General features: G+C 43.6%; 1 protein-coding gene across 1 annotated transcript in view; it reads left to right on the top strand.

The window, feature by feature from the left end:
• UPP1 (uridine phosphorylase 1) overlaps positions 1 to 18,345 on the top strand; it is a 44,216-nt gene that overhangs the window by 1,523 nt on the left and 24,348 nt on the right. The window lies entirely within an intron of this gene.

The raw sequence follows: 18,345 nt of genomic DNA, 5'->3' as shown, positions 1-18,345 counted from the left end.
ACACAACGCGGTGGGGGACCGCGCAGACCCACCCCAGGCACACCCTCACGCAGAGCCAGCTGCCCATTCAGCCCTCCGTTACTCCCAGGCTGGGGATGCAGTGTCTGCCTTCCCTGCTTTGCTACGAACCTGCGATCCCGTGTCTTTGGGCAAGGAGCGAGCCCGCCGAGGCCGGCCGGGGACGAGGAGCTCTGCACGGGCTGCGCGGGGCGGCTGGGGCTGGAGGTTACTCCTTTCGAATGACGCTGCGCCCAACAGTCAGCGGGGGGCGGGGCCAGCAGAACCACCTGCCCCGCTCCCACAGAACAGGCTTTTCTCCCCAAAAGAAGCTTCAGGGCAGCCACACCTTGTTCCGAAGCTTGGTGCCCAGTGTCACCACCCGGCCCCTGCCAGCTCCTGTGCCCACACTGAGGGAGATCCTAGAAGCACTCGCTGCCGTGGTCTGGATGGGGGCACAGGGGAATTCAAAGAAGAAAAAGAGCGATAACAATAACCATCCCCTGTGCAAAACCACTGCTCCCGACAGCCGGCAAACGCTCTGCAGGACGCTTCAAAACATCTGAGAAGGCACTTTCCAGGGGACTGTCTTTAAAGTGTCCAGCATACTTCCAGGAGAACTTTCTGGAAAGCTTCCTGTAGCAGGAACATCTGCCCTGAGAGGGAGGAGGCTGAGGCAGGGTGCAGGGGAGCTGGGGCTCAGCTTACAGACCCCACCCTGGTGCTGCCTGGGGACCCTCCAGCTGCCAACATGACCATATATGACCATGATCCCATTCTGCCTTGAGCCTAAAGGCAGCCCTGCCAGAGGCCATTTTGAGGCCTCCTCGAGCAGTAGGAGTGTGGGGGGAGGTTGTTCCTGTGCTAGGAGTACGTAGGCTGGTCTTCTCCTTGCGGTTTGGTGTCACCTCTTCACCAGGTGAGTACATGCGCTGTAGGATCCTCCCCCACCTCCTAAAGCCCTTAGAGATTCTGGTTATTTGTGCAGTAGTGTTGTGTAGCCCCAGTGACTGGTACCAGCTCGTGGGTGTGTGCATTGTTCCAAGGACTTTCCATAGGACTGTCCTCTGATATCTCCTCTGAAGCCCAGTTTTAGGCCCCGCAGCTTAAGTTTTTGTTTCTAGAGATCCATTTTCAGTCCCTCAAGCCTTTTTTTAGAGCCCCCGAAATCCTGTGTTTAGAAGCCAAAGCTTCGTTTTTAGGTTGCATGGGGGGGAATGATGGGGTTCCAAAACACTTTCCTTAAGGTCCAGGTCTTCTGTTTTGTGCCCCAGAGGAGCATAATTAGTTTTGAAACCCTCATTTCAGTGCCCAAAGTGTAATATGAGGTTCAAAAGCCTGTGTTTGAGGGTTCAAAGCATCACTTAAGGGCACAAAGTGTTAGGTGTTCTGCAGAGCTTCATTTTAGAGCCGCAGGGTTGAGGCTGTTGTGGGAGGTTTTTTTTACCAAACCAGAGGGGTTTGGGTCTGACTGTGCATTGCTTGGCTGCTGTAAACTTGAACTGCCAGAGGGTGACAGTTCACAGGGATTGGAGCTGCTAGGAAGACATTCTGGCTTCCAGCACACCACAGATTCCAAGCCTCTTACTCAGAAATGCGTCAGAAGCTGGGTTTAATGGGTCTGAGGTTGAATTTTGGGGGTCCAAATTGTCATTAATTGGGTCAAGCACCCTCTTCCTGCGGGTCAAAATCTAATTTATGTAGCCTAATTTCTAGTTTCCAAAGCTCATTTTTAGGCCCAGAGCTTCATTTTTAGGGCAGAAATGTTCACTGCATTCTCAATTCCCGAGACGTGATTTTAGGTTCCAAATCCTCATTTTAGGATCCAAGGCTGCGTTTTTAGGGTCTAAGCCCTCAGATTTGGGGCTCCAGGCTCCATCTCTGCCCATGTCCAGCACCCAGCCCCTCCAGCCTGGCAGCAGGTGGATGGATGGATGGAGCCTCTCAGCCCCCCTTGACTCCACACTGCACCCAACCAGTGCAAGGAGGGACCCATCAGCTGGACTGGGTCCTCATGGGTTTGAGCAAGGCCTGGTACTCTTAATTTCTCATGGATAACTGTTCCTATTCCAGAGGAAAAGCCCCACCCCGGAAGTGACAAGGGGTGGTCTATAGGTGATCCATGAATGATTAGTTTTGTATTGGTATGTGTACTGTTTAATTGAACTTCTCGCATGGGTATTATCAATGGGATTGGACTCTGGTAGTATTAAATACAGAGAATGTGAGAAAAAGTTTCATTATCAGTAGAATTGTACTATGCAAGAAAGTTTTGTGGCTGGCATCAGCAGAACTGGGCTGTGCCACTTAAGCTGTAGCTTCTCAAGTACACAAGATGAGAAGACTAAAGCAGCCTGGCTGACGTGTCAGCACGAGCATGGATGCTGTTTGAAAAAGAGAATAGGAGTGCTGCATCTCAGCAGCCCCCTAGCTTAAAGATGAGAGAGAGCCAGCTGCATCCTCCTCTCTTGGGATCTTGGCCACCTTCTGGGAGAAGGGGGGAGCGGTAAGCAGCTGGGACCAGACTCCGCTTTCTGTGGGAGTGTAAGTCATTTATTCAATGGTGTAAGAGCTAGGTCCCTCATAGCAATTTTGGGGAGACTTCCTCTATGAGGAGACGCGCTGCGTGGGACCCTAATTGTTGGGTCAGGCTCTTCGTATCCTTGTTGCGCGAAAAGGGCTCCCTAGGCGACTGTGGATCTGGATGATGATGATAGGGCAATCGATGATCTGTCTCTCCTAATTACTGTACTTCATCCCTACTAGTAATGATTAGACACTTTGCCTTTAAAAGTTGGTACTGATAACTTGTTGATTCCTACTAATGACTTGTTGCCTTTCTTGCCATAATAAGTTGAGTAAAAGTTGGTTTCACAGAGTATTCAAGAGTTTAGGGTTTTATGCTGATTGTGCTTTGTGCTTTGCACCTTGTGGTAAAACACGGCCCTGCCCGAGCTCTGATAAGATCAGGAGCACGGTGCCAGGAAGCAAAAATGGCCTTGGAAGAAGCTAGGCAAGGTATTGTATTTCCATATGCACTAACTCTGCTCTCTGCATGGGCTGGAAGAGCGAAAGCCTGCTGCAGGAGTTGTGCCGTGTTCCATCTGCAGCTAGAAAGCCACGGAGGAATTCTGAGTTTCATGCCAGGGCCTGGAGTGGGTGTGGGTATCACTTTGCTCAGGAAGCTGCTTTTGCCTTTATCAAAACAAGGGAGCCTCTTCTCCCACTCCTTGGAGGCCTCTCTTGGTTTGCAGAGAGAACCTGCCCTGTGAAGGATTCTTTCTGAGCAGGCTGGGAAATGTCTGTCCTTAAGTGTATTGGGTTTGCCTGGGACTGAGTTTTCTTCTCAGTAGCTTTTGTGGGGCTGTGTTTTGGATTTGTGCTGGGATCAGCGTTGGTAACTTGAGGATAGTTTAGTCACCGCTGCGCAGTGCTTACACAGTGTTAAGGCCCTTTCTGCTCCTCTGCTTGTCCCAAAGGAGAAGGTTGGGGGTACACAAGGAGTTAGGAGGGAAAATAACAGGAACATCAGACTCCAACTGACCAAAGGGTCATTCCAGACCGTAGGACACCCTGCTTAGCAATCTGACTGGGGGAGGCTGGCAGAAGGCTGCTGCTTAGGGGCTGGATGGGTATCAGCCAGTTGGGGGTGAGCAGGTGTTTTCATTTGCTCACATTTTCTAAGTGGCACAGCTTTTCTGTCTCAAGTTTTATTTTCCTCTCTTTCCTGTTTCTTTTCCCTTTACAGGTTTTTTTTTAACAGCTTATTGCTTCTTAACTCCTGAAATTATTCTCTCTCAGTCTTGGAGTTTCTTTTTCACTTGTACCTTTCCAAATCCTCTCCCATCCCAATGAGTTCAAGGGGCAGTGGGTGAGTGGCTGGGCGGTGCTTAATTGCTTCCTCGTGTTAAACCACAGCAATAGCTTTTTGGTAGGCTCATGTGTTTCTATCTCCTGGACTGGAATTTGGGTTTGCACCATTTCATTTCTGTACGTGAGTGGATATTGAGGGTACCACAGGTCAGTTACTAGACAAACACAAGGGAGATGAAGGCTGCAGGAAACAGTGAGCTGCAGGCTTTGAGGGCTGCAGGACAGCCACCACCCTGTCTTGTCCATTGCATCCTGTGAATGTCTTGCCCACGTCTTGACCTAAAGGCTCTGCTGCCAGCACACATCAAGCATCAGGCCATGTCACTGTGATGTCACAGTGGGTGTGACATGGCTGCACCGGGGTATAAAATGGGCTGCAGGGTGGTGGGTCTGGCATTCTGGAGCAGCATCCAGGGGACAAACACGGGGCTGAGCTCCCCACGTGTCTGTTGTCAGTAAGGAGTGACTCCCGGTGTGAGGGGGACCAAGATGGACTTCTGGGATGGGATGGAGCACCAATTCATTATGCCCAGCATCACTGGTGAAGGTACAGGCATCCACAGCCGCTGCAGGAGTGCTGTCAGGGCCAACAGCTGCAGCGTTGCAAGGGCAAGACTCAACACTGTAACCATCTCAGGGGTGTCTGCATTTGGGGCTGGGGGCAGCAATGACAATTCACCTCTCCCAATGTGCTGCAGCTCAGTGGATGGTGGAGGGTTGAGAGCTGACAGACACAGAGCATTACCTGGTTTTCCTTTGCTTTCCAGAGCGAACAACCATCTGGGATGTGGTGGCTGGCTACATTGAAGAAAGGCTTCTTCTGCACAAGGTGGAGTGGCACCCACATTGTCCTTGTGAACCCAGAGTAGCGAGGAGTCCCGGTGGCCATGGGCCAGTGGCTCTTTACCAGGCAACTCAACCCAGATGTCCCCACTGAGAGACAAACTGGGCTGATGCAATGTGGTATCAACCCTCGTAGGTGGGATTGTAACACAGGGCTGATGCTGCTTTTTGGAAACCCTCTGGATGCCCTCAGGCTGCTTCTGCCCTGACTCCAGCACTGAATTTTTAGAGGGGCAAAGGAAGGGAGAGCACTCAGTGTATCCTTCCCAAAGCTCACCCCACTGCTCTGGCTCATGCCTCTGAGCATCAGGATTGGTCAGGATCCAGCCTGAAGCACCAGCCCTGGAGAGGGCCAGCTCTCCCCTCCTGCTAATTCTCACCCTTTTCCCCTTCCCTTCTCTTCCACTAGCAGGGCATCCGAATTCCCGCCCTCGGCACCTTCGACACTGTCCCCGAATGGATCCAGGTTGGAGATGAGGCCGTGACTGTCCAGAGGCCAGTGTTTCACCTGGCAAGAAACCTTGTAATTGCCCACAACCTGACAGACACCAAGGATTACCTGCCCAGTAAGACAGCAGATCAAACCCTGGCTGGCTGCGTGGTCATTGCATCCCTTCCCTGGATCTGAGAGGCTTCTCTTAAAACAACTCCCTCTCTGCAGAGAAGGTCCAAAAATATGACCTGTTTGGGTGATGCAATGGTTTCCAAACTAGTGATTCTATGATTCTATATATTAATTCTGCAATACCATTGCTTAGACTTGATACACAGGAAATTGCTAAACTAAACAGCAATATTGAATATCAAGAACCTCACTCTTAGGAGAATAGTTATTAAAGAACATCTTGCTCTCCTGTTTCTCTGGGGTTCATTTGCTATGCAGGCTATTGTTGAGCTTCATCATTTTAGTGAGCAGCAATAAAAAATATGCTCAGAATTTTCTTTGTTGTGCAAGTACTTCAGATTTGACTCTCAAATGCATATGAATAAAGTCTTCTGTAGTATAACTGGCAGTTATATCCATCTACTCCTGCTGGCCACACCATTTCTGATACAATCCAGGGTGCTGTTGGTCTTCTTGGTCATCTGGGAGTGTCCTGGCTCATGTTCGGCTAGCTGTCCATTCACACCTCCAAGTCTTTTTCCACTAGGTAGATTTTCAGCCATTTGTCCCCAGGCCTGTAGCATTGCACAGGAGTTGTTGTGGCACAAGCACAAGGCTCAACCTTTTCAAACCCCATAGCTGGCATCTGCCTATCAATCCAGCCTGTCCAGGTCCCCCTGTAGAGCCTTGCTACCCTCAAGCAGATCAGCCCACCTGCCCATTTTTTTGTCGCCTGCAATCTCAGTGAGGGTGCACTTGATCCCCTTCTCCCGATCATTGATAAAGATATTAAATGGAACTGGCCCCAACACTGAGCCTTTTGGACACTGTTCGTGACTGGGTGCCAACTGGATTTAGCTCCATTCACCACAGTTCTCTGGGCTCAGCCATCCAGCTATTTTTTTACCCAGCAAAGAGTACACCTGTCTACGTGATGACCTGCCAACTTCTCTAGCAGAATGCTATGGGAGACAGTGTCAAAGACTTTACTGAAGTCCAGGTAGGTAAATTCCACAGCCTTTCCCTCATCCACTAGGCAGGTCATCTGGTCACAGAAGGAGATCAGGCTGGCCAAGCAGGACCTGCCTTTCATGATCCTGTGCTGGCTTGGTCTGAACCCTTGGTTGTCCTGCACATGCCTGGTGAGCATGCTCAAGATGAACTTCTCCATAACATTCCCCGGTGCTGAGGTACCCACACAGGAGCAGGATTATCATGAAGGACTGCAGCCCATTGGAAGGACCAATGCTTGAGTGGTTCATGAAGGACTGTGGCCTGGGAAGGACCCACCTTGGGGCAGGAGGAAAGTTTGAGGAGAAAGGACCAGCAGGAAGGAGCTGTTATGGACTGATCACAAGCCCTCATTCCCCATCAACTTGTACCACACAGGGTGAGAGGAGAATGACTTGATGGAGTGAAATTGAATCTCTGGAAGGGAGGAGGAAAACCTGTTTTGATGTTCGTCTTCTTTTTCCTCACTATCAAATCAGAAATTAAACATGTATTTTAACTGGCCAGAAATTAAGCTACTGCTCCCCAAACCAAGTCTGGTCTGCCACAAAGGTAATTGACAAGTAATCTCCCTGTCTTCATCTCCACCCACGAGATTTTTCATTCCTTTTCTTTCTATTTCCCCCCCCCAAGTCACATTGCAGGGGGAGCGAGTGACCAGATGGGAGTTAGGCTGTTAGCCACCTTTACAGGAACCATCAAGAAACAAAGACATTCCTTCAAGAAAAAGAAATATTGTCAAGCCAGTAATTGAAATGATAAGGAATTTTGCCAAGTAATAAAGCAGCCAAAAATTATCACAGACTTTTAAACTAGTAAAATAGTAATGAATCTGAAAGTGATTTCCCATAGCTTTAGATTAATCCGAGAGGATCTTCTCTGTCTCATATGAATTTATGCTAATGCTCGTTTGTGGTTGGATTAAACAGGAACTAGCTTTAAGTGAAAAGTCAATTTCATTAAATTCAATCAAAGATTTTCTTCACAGCTCTGAGCTAAAAAATACTGATTTAATAAAAATGAGGAAAACTTTTAGATATTCTTTAAAAAAATAGAAAATAATTGAAAGAGTAATTCTTCATGCAGCTCAGTAGTTTGGGTTTTACCAAATTTAGACGTTATTCTTTTCTACTACCTCCAAAATTTTATCTTTTTCCTTAGAAATAATAAGACAAAGTCGGGGGACAGGGAAAGCTGCCTGCTTATAAAACTTGATGGAAATCAATGACTGTTACGCACAGCTACAAACTAACCAACAATACAAATACTACACCCTTGCTTCAGCCCTACAGGTAACTCAGTGCATTGAAGACAATATTATTTCTTTTTTTTATGCAGATGCATAATCATCTTGTGCTGGGGTCTGTGTTTAAAAATTTCTTGTTCAGACTTGTGATAATTTAGCCTTTCTTCAATCTATGTCAGAGGAGTGGATTTTACCTTTGGTTTTTCTGATGTTGTCACGAGAACAAGAAGGTGTATGTAATTGTGTAGAAGTTTTTGCTTTCTCCAGCAATTATTCCAATTCGATAAATGCAGTCCAGCTCCCCTGCCTGGAAGCACAGAAATCCTGCAGGCTTTGCTGGGAGATGAGCTCTGTCCTAACTGCCTGACATTCGTATTTGATAAGATGGTCTCTGCTGTGTGTTGTAAATATAAAGTAGCTTATTGACTGCTATTGTGAACCGATGCTGCTGCGTGTAGAGATGCAGAGAAAGGCTGTATGATTTTTTGAAGGTAAGAGAAAATAAAAGAGTGTTTCTTTGCAGTTTTATTACAGTTTTTTATGTTCATGTTAGTCTCAAGGAACTCGTGTTAAGCAAAGGAGAAATTCCCGAGTATCCTTCCTGTTGAAACTATTATGTTCCTCTCACCTATAATACTGAAAATGTTCTTTCTACATCACAAAGGGAGATGAAATGATATTTTAATGAAAGGATCACCCTCTTAGTAAAGGTGTCTATTTTCCCCGTAAGCAGCATGTAACACATGCTGTATCCCTATAAAACAAATGACTGATTCTCTATCACTTTGTATGGGAGAGTTACCTCGGGAACAAAACTGTGTACCAGCTGTGTCACAGCCATCATTCAGCGATCATTCAGAACTGGTCCTCAAGCAGAAACAATGTCACTTTATTTCACAGGTCAGATATTTTAGGTCAAAAGAACACAGCTCTGTATTTAATCTTGTAATTCTAAGTCAGTCCGCAAAAATGATGCAAATGGACTTATGGGTAAAACAAAGAGGAAATCTTATTCTGTGGCATATATATCTAATAAACTGAAACGGTCAAAAGTTAAATATTGTACTTGTTCACTGAAAAGTATATTTTTCTTTCAATACTGATGAAACAGACCTTCTCAAAATGTTATTCAGCTACTAAATGTAATGTGTAATGAAGTACAGTCTCATTCTTAAAACGTAATAAGATAAAGGCAAGAGGCTAGCTTAGCTCTTGAATATCCTGTATTTTGAAAAATGAATTTTAATTAACCAAAATGCTAATTAAATTAATTTTTGATCTTTTAATAGTGAAACTAGTATTGTTAAGACAGCTCAAGGGGTGACTTTGCAATAAGACATTTGTTGTATTAACCTCAAATTTCTGAAAGCACTGTGCTTTTGCTAATTTACTCATAAAGAGAGCCAGAATGGTGAGACTCGGTTCACTAGTAAGGTGAGGAGAACTATTAGACATTCTGGGGGCCTGAAAGGGTCAAAGACAGAATAATGAAAGCCAAGGGCCTGGAGAGCAATATTCTGTCTGGCCTGAAAGGGTCAGGAACAGAGTATCATGCCAACAACAAAGCTGCTCCTCCTGAAAGGGAGGTTGTGGACTATCAGGGCTCTTGGCAACATGCTTAGTTTCTCATCATTCCAGGGCCCGAGTTAAATATATTTCAAGAACACCTGCAGGTCTAAGATAAGACCAGCACAAACAGAAGAATGTGTGAATCCTTGAACAGACACGTAGTCCCTCACTTGTAGAACTTACATAACTTGTATTCTCACGGTAAGAATAGCCGTAATGTAAACAGTGCACTCAAGCTTGGTAGAAACTGACAAGCTCTCCCAGGAGAGTATAAAAACTCTGGTTGAGGAATAAAGATTTGCTACTTGCCACCAGAGCAGTAGTCCGTCTAGTCTCTCTTAGACGTCCCTGTGAGCTGGTCTCCGTCAGTAAGGACTTCAGTTTTTCTGCAGGCTCACAGTGCTACAGTAATGCTTTGAGATTACACATTCCCTTATGAACCTTGATGTGCTGGCATGACTACAGAATAGGGGTGCAGCAGGTGCAGTTGCAAAGACTTTTTTCATGCCCTTCCTGTTAGTTGTCACTCTTTCACACAATAGGATGGCAGCGACAGGAGCAATCACTTGCATTTTTCAAGACTGATGGTAATACCTCCCATCCATCTATGAGTAATTAATTGAAGCAGGTTCAGTTTGGAGTCCTAGCCTGAGCTTATTTTTTGAAATAGTCTTCTGCGCTTTCATAAAATTGTAGGAAGAGTTGTGCTGGAAGGGACCTCTGGAGGTCTTGTATGGTCTCCTGATCCAAGCAGACCTCAGCTGCTAGCTCTTGTTCTTAACTCCTTTTGTAACACATCCTCCCCTTCACTATGTTTTTCACCAAAAGTCAAAATGGGGCTAAAGCTGATGCAGCAGAAGAGTGTTAACAAGAAAATTGGGAACGTGCAAGCTTTAATCATTCAGCAACCTTGATGGTGGAAGAGTGGAGCATGTGAAAACCTCCCAATGAGTGAGCCTTCTAACAGGTGCATGACAGCTACCCCCAGGGAGCAGAACTCCTTTCCTCTCTAGTTCCAGGTTTCCACGAATTTGTCTGAAATTGTAGATTATCTCAAATGAGGAAACCAATCATCTGAGACATTTCGTACTATTCTAGATTTCTGTAGAAGCAGGAAATAGGATAAAAAGAGACTTTTCCAGGTGGAAAACAAAGGATTGTTTCCTGTTCCTTTAAAACGAGGGTATTATCAAAAAGGTGATTTTTTTTTTAATAGTGAGCTGCAGAACAGAATTGATGTGATCTTTCTTGGGTCTAATCATTAGTACTATCCTCTGTCTTTCTAAATATCTATGGATTTGTATGTTTGGGAGCTTAAGGAACATTTGTACATAAAATGGTATCCATAGTCTGTTGATTGATAGAAAATATTGCTAAATATTGCACACAATTTATAGTCAAAGAAGGAAGTAATCTATTTCTGAAACAGATGATTTGTTACCAAAAAGCTAACACAAAGCAAAGGACTAGTCAAGGTTATAAGAGATGGGTTAGGAAACAATTATTACTCACAGTAGCAAATGTTAGAGTGAAGTAGTCCTCTTAATGAAGACTTTCTTTTTTTTTTCCTACACAGGAAAAGAGTCCAATTAAGAAAAAGACATGGCTTCTGTGTTATTCTATCCTGAAAGAATAATACTGCTTTAAAAATATTGGACATTTGTTGACGGGAGCATCATGGAATCAAACACAGAGATCAATATGATCAGCGAGTGTTCACTTTATTACTGCCTGCACAAAGCTTTTGTAGAAAAGGCAATAGTACACGCGACCGATATGTAAATCTTTTCTCTATCATTGGTTAATATCATGTGTCCACGTGAATACAGTGATTGTCTGATTGGTTATTATCCTCAGCGAGAATAGTTGCTAGCTGAACAGGTTTGCACGTATGCTACGTATACACAGGCCCAAAGTTCCTCTTTGCAGAATCAGCGAGTTGTTTATCTCGTTCTTGTACTCCCTTATTTCTCATGGGTATCGCTCTTCAGTTGTCCTTGGTTTGTAACTTTTAGTCTATCAACTCGGCCGGATTGTTCACATGCCCGTTTTCCATGAGAAAGTCCTTTAATATTCCAACAGATCCCTCTTTTTGTTTTTGAACAATCCAGGCCTGTTGAAAGATCTTAGAAAAAAAGCATTTCCAAAAGCAAACAAAAGCTATTATCACAATCAATAATACTATTAACATTGAAATAAGCTGTTTAAGGATTCCTTTTAACCAAGCAGGTAAATTAAGGGATTGTAACCAATCGTCAAAAGGATTCTTGTTGTATGTAACTTTCTTCATATTATTCCTTAGATCATTTAGCTGCTTATGTATTGATTCAGAATGATCACTAAGGTTCACATAACACATTTCTTCAAACTCTTCACATCCGTGCCCTTGAGCTAACAACAAGAAATCAATGGCAGCTCGATTTTGTAATAATGTGTGTCTAACACTATCTACATCGGTTAGTAACTCAGAGATCATAAGCGAGGTGAGGTTAAATTGCTTCAATGACCAGGAAGCAAAATTCTTTAGGTTATCATAATTAATTATTGCAGCCTTACCAGGCACAAACAAAGCTACAGCAGTAAAAGCTGAACTAGACCAAAATTTCACTTCATCTTCGCAAGAGGCATCAAACTGCTTAATTTCCCGCTTCTGCCTTTTATTCAGTTTGATTTTTGCAAGTATACAGTTGACGCATGGATGGGGTGAACATTGTAAGTCTACCTATATAGCACAGCCCACCCACTGGTTTATGTGGAATGCCATTCCAGGCTCTATTGCCAGAGATTAAAAACAAGCTTGGTGGCAACATCACACCACCGTTTGTGTGTACGTCTATGTCCTGGTTCCCTTCTGGCCACAGGGGTAATCCCGTAACATTCTGCCATCCAATGTAATAACTACCCGGCCTTTCTTTTTCTTTCTTTATAGCAACAGCATTTCCAAATGATATTGCTCCAGAGCCATTATAGGGTTGCAATCCTTGTCCGGTACAATTAGGGAGTGATGAAATACTAGAAAGTTCCCAAGGGGGTAAAGAAAACATTACATCTAGTTCTTGTAAAGGGAGTTGTGTGAAGTTCCAGAGATTTTCTACAAACATTTGCTGTTTAGTGCTACCCAAAATAGTAAGCCACCATCGCCCTCCAGTTGCTATGCATTCACTGCTATTCTGTCTATTGGATAGCTTACTATTCCACTTGATAAAAGCTTGTGTAAAGTTTGTAACATTATACCATGCTGTGAAAGAAGAATTTGGATCAAATTCATCAAAAGGATAACCGATTAAGCATGTATGAAATGGATCACCTGGTGTTGCTAGAGACAGACAGAAATCTGTCTGCCCTGTTTGTTTAGCCCATGTTACCCACATGTTTTGTCGAGGATCTATCTGAAAAACAGCAATTGTAACACAGCTGGTCATAACAAGCATTAGCAATATACTTAATCCAAGTTGCTTCTTTGATTTGCAGCGTCTCCATTCTAAGGCCGGACCCATTTCGCTGGCATCCATCGAATACCTTCTCCTGTAAGTAAACACATATATCCTCTGCCCGTTAGTTGTACTTCTGCCGGTCCTTTCCATATACCTGTTCTGATGTCTTTATAGTCTACTAAAATTTTTTGTTTTTCTTCCTGACGCCCAGACTTCAAAGCACTACTATGTACAATCATCGGGGCGTCTTCTCTTGTTCCTGTTAAATGCAAAACATTTAAAACATACCATGCTTTACATAATCTCTCAGAAGGACCTAAGGATTCTCCCTCTTTTTGGTTTTGAAGCTGATGCTTCAGGGTTTGGTTAGCATGCTCAACCGTTGCTTGCCCTGTAGGTGAATGGGGAATGCCAGCGACATGTTTAATACCCCACATGTTACAGAACTGCTGAAATCGATATGATACGTACGCAGGACCATTATCCGCCTTGATTGCCTGGGGGATACCCATTATCGCAAAACAGGCAAACAAGTGGTTTTGGACATGCTTAGCTGTCTCGCCAGGTTGAGCAGTTGCCCAAATAACCATGGAGAAGGTATCAATGGTAACATGGACAAATTTCTGTCGCCCAAACTCTGGAACAAGGGTAACATCCATCTGCCAAATCTGCAGTGGTTGCAATCCTTTGGGATTAACACCAATACCTATCCCAAATCCTATCTTTTGACAGCTGGGGCAGGATTTTACGATGCCCCGTGCATCGTTGAATGGTATGCTGAATTGACAAACCAACATTTTTGCTGATTGATGTAAAAGGGCGTGTGAGTCTTGGGCTCTATCAAAAGTGTTAGGGGGTGGCCCTGCCCAGGCAGGGGCAACTAGGCTATCAGCATGATTATTTCCAATTGCTTACCCATAATCACTTTGATGGCTACGTATATGAGTGATAAAGTAAGGATGTTTTCACAATTCCAGAGTCTGTATTAATTGTAAGAGTAGTTTACATAAACGGTCATTTTTCATTTCCTTGATCATTGCTCTCTCTATCCGTTTAACAATTCCTACCACATATAATGAATCTGATACAATATTTAGAGGTTCTTGAGACCAATTGTTACATGCCCAAACTACTGCGGAGAGCTTTAATGTTTGCAAGGTATCATTATGATCTCCTAGGATGTCATGATCTTCCCAAATGTGGTTATTTTTCCAAGCACATACAGCATGCTTTGATTTCTTGCCAGCATCTGTAAATACAGTTAAACCATTGACAGGAACCTCTGATAGGTTAGGGAATTGTTCTATTTTCTGGTCTTGGATAAGAGGAAGTAATCTGTGGGCAGGATAGATATTACTCAAGAGTCCTGTAAAGTCTTCTAAAGCGATTTGAAGAGCTTCTGAATGCCGTAATAACCAATCCATATAATCCTGAGTTAATGGTAGAACAATAGTATGTGGGTCACTACCCATGATTTTTTGCAGTCGTGATCTACCTTTAATAAGTAATTGTGCTAACAATTCAGCTGGAGTAGTTACAGTTTTTCGTGGCGTGATCGGTAGAAAACCCCATTCTAAAATTCTCAAAGGATTTCGCTTATTAATGTTCCATTGACAAAGAAGTGCTAAAGGATACAATTGTGAACCTCCACTATTGATTACAATAAGTATAACAGGTAACTCAAGACAAATTCTCTGTGCGTGACACTGAACAATCTTTTGTGTTATAACATCTAATGTGACTTTCTGTTTTTCTGATAAAGTACGTTCCTCTTGAGCATTTGTTGATGTCGCCAACAAAGGAACTAGTGGCAGCAAATCATCATTCGTGATCCCACAAATTTGCCTAACCCATTGAATGTCTCCCATTGACTTTTGAGCGTCACTTAATGTTTTGATTTCTGTGTTAATTTGAATTTTCTGTGGTCTAACAGTGCTATTCGTGATGCTCCATCCTAAATATTTCCATGGAGACATTGACTGCATCTTTTCCAGAGCAATTTTTAATCCTCGCTCTTCCAAAAGTTTTGTGATCATTGGCAAAACTTTAATTTCTGACATGTTTGCTCCTGCAATGAGTATATCATCCATGTAGTAATATACTATTAGAAAAGGATATTGCTGTCAAAAAGGTTCTAATGCCCATGCCACAAATATTTAGCACATTGTAGGGGAATTTTTCATACTTTGAGGTAAAACTACCCACTGGTACCTTTTAGCTGGCTGAGCCTTATTAATGGAAGGCAAATTTCTCAGCATCTTCTGGATGTAAAGGTATTGTGAAGAAACAATCTTTTAAATCAATAATTAACAATTCCCATTGTTCTGGAATCATGACTGGGGAAGGTAAACCAGGTTGAAGTGCACCCATTGTTTCCATTACCTGATTAATAGCTCGTAAATCATGTAATAACCTCCATTTTCCATTTTTCTTTGGAATAGGAAAAATTGGAGTATTCCAGGGGCTAGTAGATGGGACAATATGTCCAGCTTGTACTTGTTCTTGCACTAACTCTTGAATGATTTGCAGCCGTTCTTGTTTCAATGGCCACTGATCCACCCAGACCGGTGTTTGAGATTTCCAGGTGATTTTTAAAATCGGCTACCCATCAATGGCCATTCCTAAAAACGACGTGTGGTCATCACGGTGTGCAATTGGCCAAGAATATCATGCCCAATTTGTGTGACAGGAACTTCCACCACATAGGGTCTGATACTAACTTGCGCACCATCAGGGAATTGGAAACATACGAGGTCTGAACAGACTTGTGTGGCTTGAGCGCCACCTATGCCAAAAACACCAGTGGCGGTCTGTTGTTTTGAAATAATGGTTATATCAGCACGGGTGTGAATAAGCATTTTTGCCCTCTTAATTTCACCAGTTTTGGCTATCATTGTGATTTGACATTCTGGCTTTGCCTTATGTATGTCTAAGGTAAGATATACTTGCGGTTGTCCGGTAGAACCAAAACCCCCATTGCCGCAATCATCAGCTCCTGTCACTGCTACACAAGATCTAAAAGGTACTAATTGAGCAATGCGGCTTCCTGCAGGTATGAATACAGGAGGTGTTAATGTCAAAACCATAATTTGGATAACTCCAGTAAAGTCTGCATCGGTTATTCTGGGTTGAACAAATATGCCTTTACAAGTAGTTGATGATCTCCCAACTAACAAAGCACTAAGTCCTTGTCCCAAAGGACCTTTTAAATTGGAATCAATGTGATATACCTGAATCTCTAGTAAAGCAACATCTGCTGCAGTTTCCAAGTCCACTCCAGCACTCCCTGTTGTGTCAGAGGGAATACAGGTGATACCGTTTGATTGGATTGTGGATTCAGGACTGGCCTTGGCATTGTTACTGTGTTGGCTCTGTCTGTGTCTGTGCAGGCCAAGCCCTTTCTATTCACAGACAGGCATTAAAGAAACCGCATTATTAGAATCCTGCTTGTCCGGACCCTTTTGAAGAAACATTAATGGCCTCCTTGGCGGCTCGGTTTTTGCCGCAGAACATTCAAGTTGATCTATTCTTTTTACTAAAATCCGTATAAAGTCATCAGTTATCTCCTCTGTAACCCTAGTAGGAGAGCTTGCCCGCGAACTAGAACATGTTGTAGTAGGTGACTCCGAGAGAGGAGGGAGTGGCATCTCAGAACTGAAACTGCCTTCCGAGGGTCATGCCACCGCAACTTCCATATTGTCATTTTTTGATGCGGGTAAGCTCACAGAGCAACTTCCGCTTTTTCCCTGCCCTGCTGGTGCTTTTGGTACAGTCCCAGGGCCAGGCACAACAAAACGATGTCTTTTTGCCTGACTATCAACAACTTTGAGTCCAGGAGGTACTTCATAGGTTTTAGAAGGATTAATAGGAACACTTGGGAGACATTTTTGACCTTGTAATTCTTGTTCATTATTCTCCACTTGGGGAGTTTCAGTCTCTTCTTCAGGCTCTGGTCCCAAGTTTAATGCATCAAAGGCAGAGGCTGCAGCAATACGCTCACTTTTTAAACTTTTTAATGACTCGGATACTAACTTCCATAAGGTAGCAAATTGAGCTGCCTCCTTTCCTTCCGCAGCCGCATCACTAATAGTGTCCCATAGCTGGGTGCCTATGTCTTCCCAAGTGGTCTGATGAAACACCAAACCAACAACAGGAATAAGTCCCCTATCTCTGCTCCATTTCAATAGTTCAATTAGATAATTCTTGTCATACTTAATCCTTCTCTTGGAGAGGATGTGTTGGAGGAGTTTCACCACTGCCTCTTCATCTTTAGAGAGCGTGGACCCCATTCCTCCCCGACCGCCACACACCCTTGCCTGTAGCGGATCCTTGACTCCAGAGCTTTCTAACTTCTTTACTTGGATGCGTCCTTTTTCTGCTTCAATCTTCAGCACCGGGGCAGTGCTGGAATTTTCGGCCGCTCTTTCCACCCTCTTCAGTCGCATCTTCAGTCGTTTTGAGCAACTTCGGCAGGTAATCTGAGGGTCCCTGTTTGGGCGCCACCTGTTGACGGGAGCATCACGGAATCAAATGCAGAGATCAGTATGATCAGCGAGTGTTCAATTTATTACAGAGCACCAGAAGCTTTTATAGAAAAGTCAATAGCACACGCAGCCGGTCTGTAAATCTTTTCTTTAGCATTGGTTAATATCAGTTGTCCACGCGAATACACTGATTGTCTGATTGGTTAGTATCCTCAGCAAGCATAATTGTTAGCTGAACAGATTTGCACGTACGCCACGTATACACAGGCCCAAAGTTTCTCTTTGCAACATCAGGGAGTTATTCGTTCTTTTACTCCCTTAATTCTCACGGGTGCCACTCCTCGGCCGTCCTTGGTTTGTTACTTTTAGTGTATCAACTCGTAGGCCGGATTGTTCCCATGGCCGTTTTCTGTGAGAAAGTCCTTCAATATTCCAACATACTTTGTGTTAAAATTTGATTATACTGTCATCAGTAACCCCAGTATGTTTTAGAAATATGTTAATGTTGCAAACTAAGTGATGTCTGGGTTTTTTATGATTACATGTGTATGCTTATATATAAGTTCCGGTACTATGTATATGTTCAGTTACTTAGAAATAAATTATAAGATTATTGCCCTTTCTGTGCAAAATGAAATATTCCAAACCAATCTCCATTTTTGTTTAGTTATGCTGCTTTTTTATCCTTAATTATTTGGATTTACAGACCTACTCAGAGAAAAAGTGAAGCATTAAGCTTTAGCAATTTAATTAGCAATGGGTATGGGATTGACTGATTTTGGCAGTGTACCAAATGGGAAGAAAAGGTTCAAGAAACATCAGAAAACAGCGGGCCGAAGGTAAAATTATCAAAGGCTTCTTCTTGCAAAACGAGTTGGGATCTTAAAGTAACAGCAGAGGGCAGCCTGAATAATTTGCGTGGCTCTCTCTGATAATCGTGAGACTTAGCGTGGTTGGCTTAGAATACTTCGTGACCAGCTAAAGTAGAAAGTGCTCCTGTTTGTAATCAGGGAGGGCAGGAGTTTTCATGGACTGTTCTCATCATTGTAATTGCAGAGGTATGCTCTGTTCGGATCCAAGGGGGTCCGTGTGATATTTTTTGGGAAGATGCTACAGACACAAATCTATTCCCTTCCTAAATTTAAGCAGGCCATAAAATATTTGTCACTTGTTTGTTGTGAGTAGTCTTTGTCCCCGAATATTTTTTTTAAACTTATGTGACAAAAAATCATTGATATTTATGGTTAAGAAATAGATCACTGTTCATAAAAACTTGTCAAAATA

The sequence above is a fragment of the Phaenicophaeus curvirostris genome, chromosome 3, assembly GCF_032191515.1.
Source record: "Phaenicophaeus curvirostris isolate KB17595 chromosome 3, BPBGC_Pcur_1.0, whole genome shotgun sequence".
NCBI lineage: Eukaryota > Metazoa > Chordata > Aves > Cuculiformes > Cuculidae > Phaenicophaeus > Phaenicophaeus curvirostris.
Note: the sequence above shows the minus strand (reverse complement) of the source record. Positions and strands in the feature narration are given on the sequence as shown.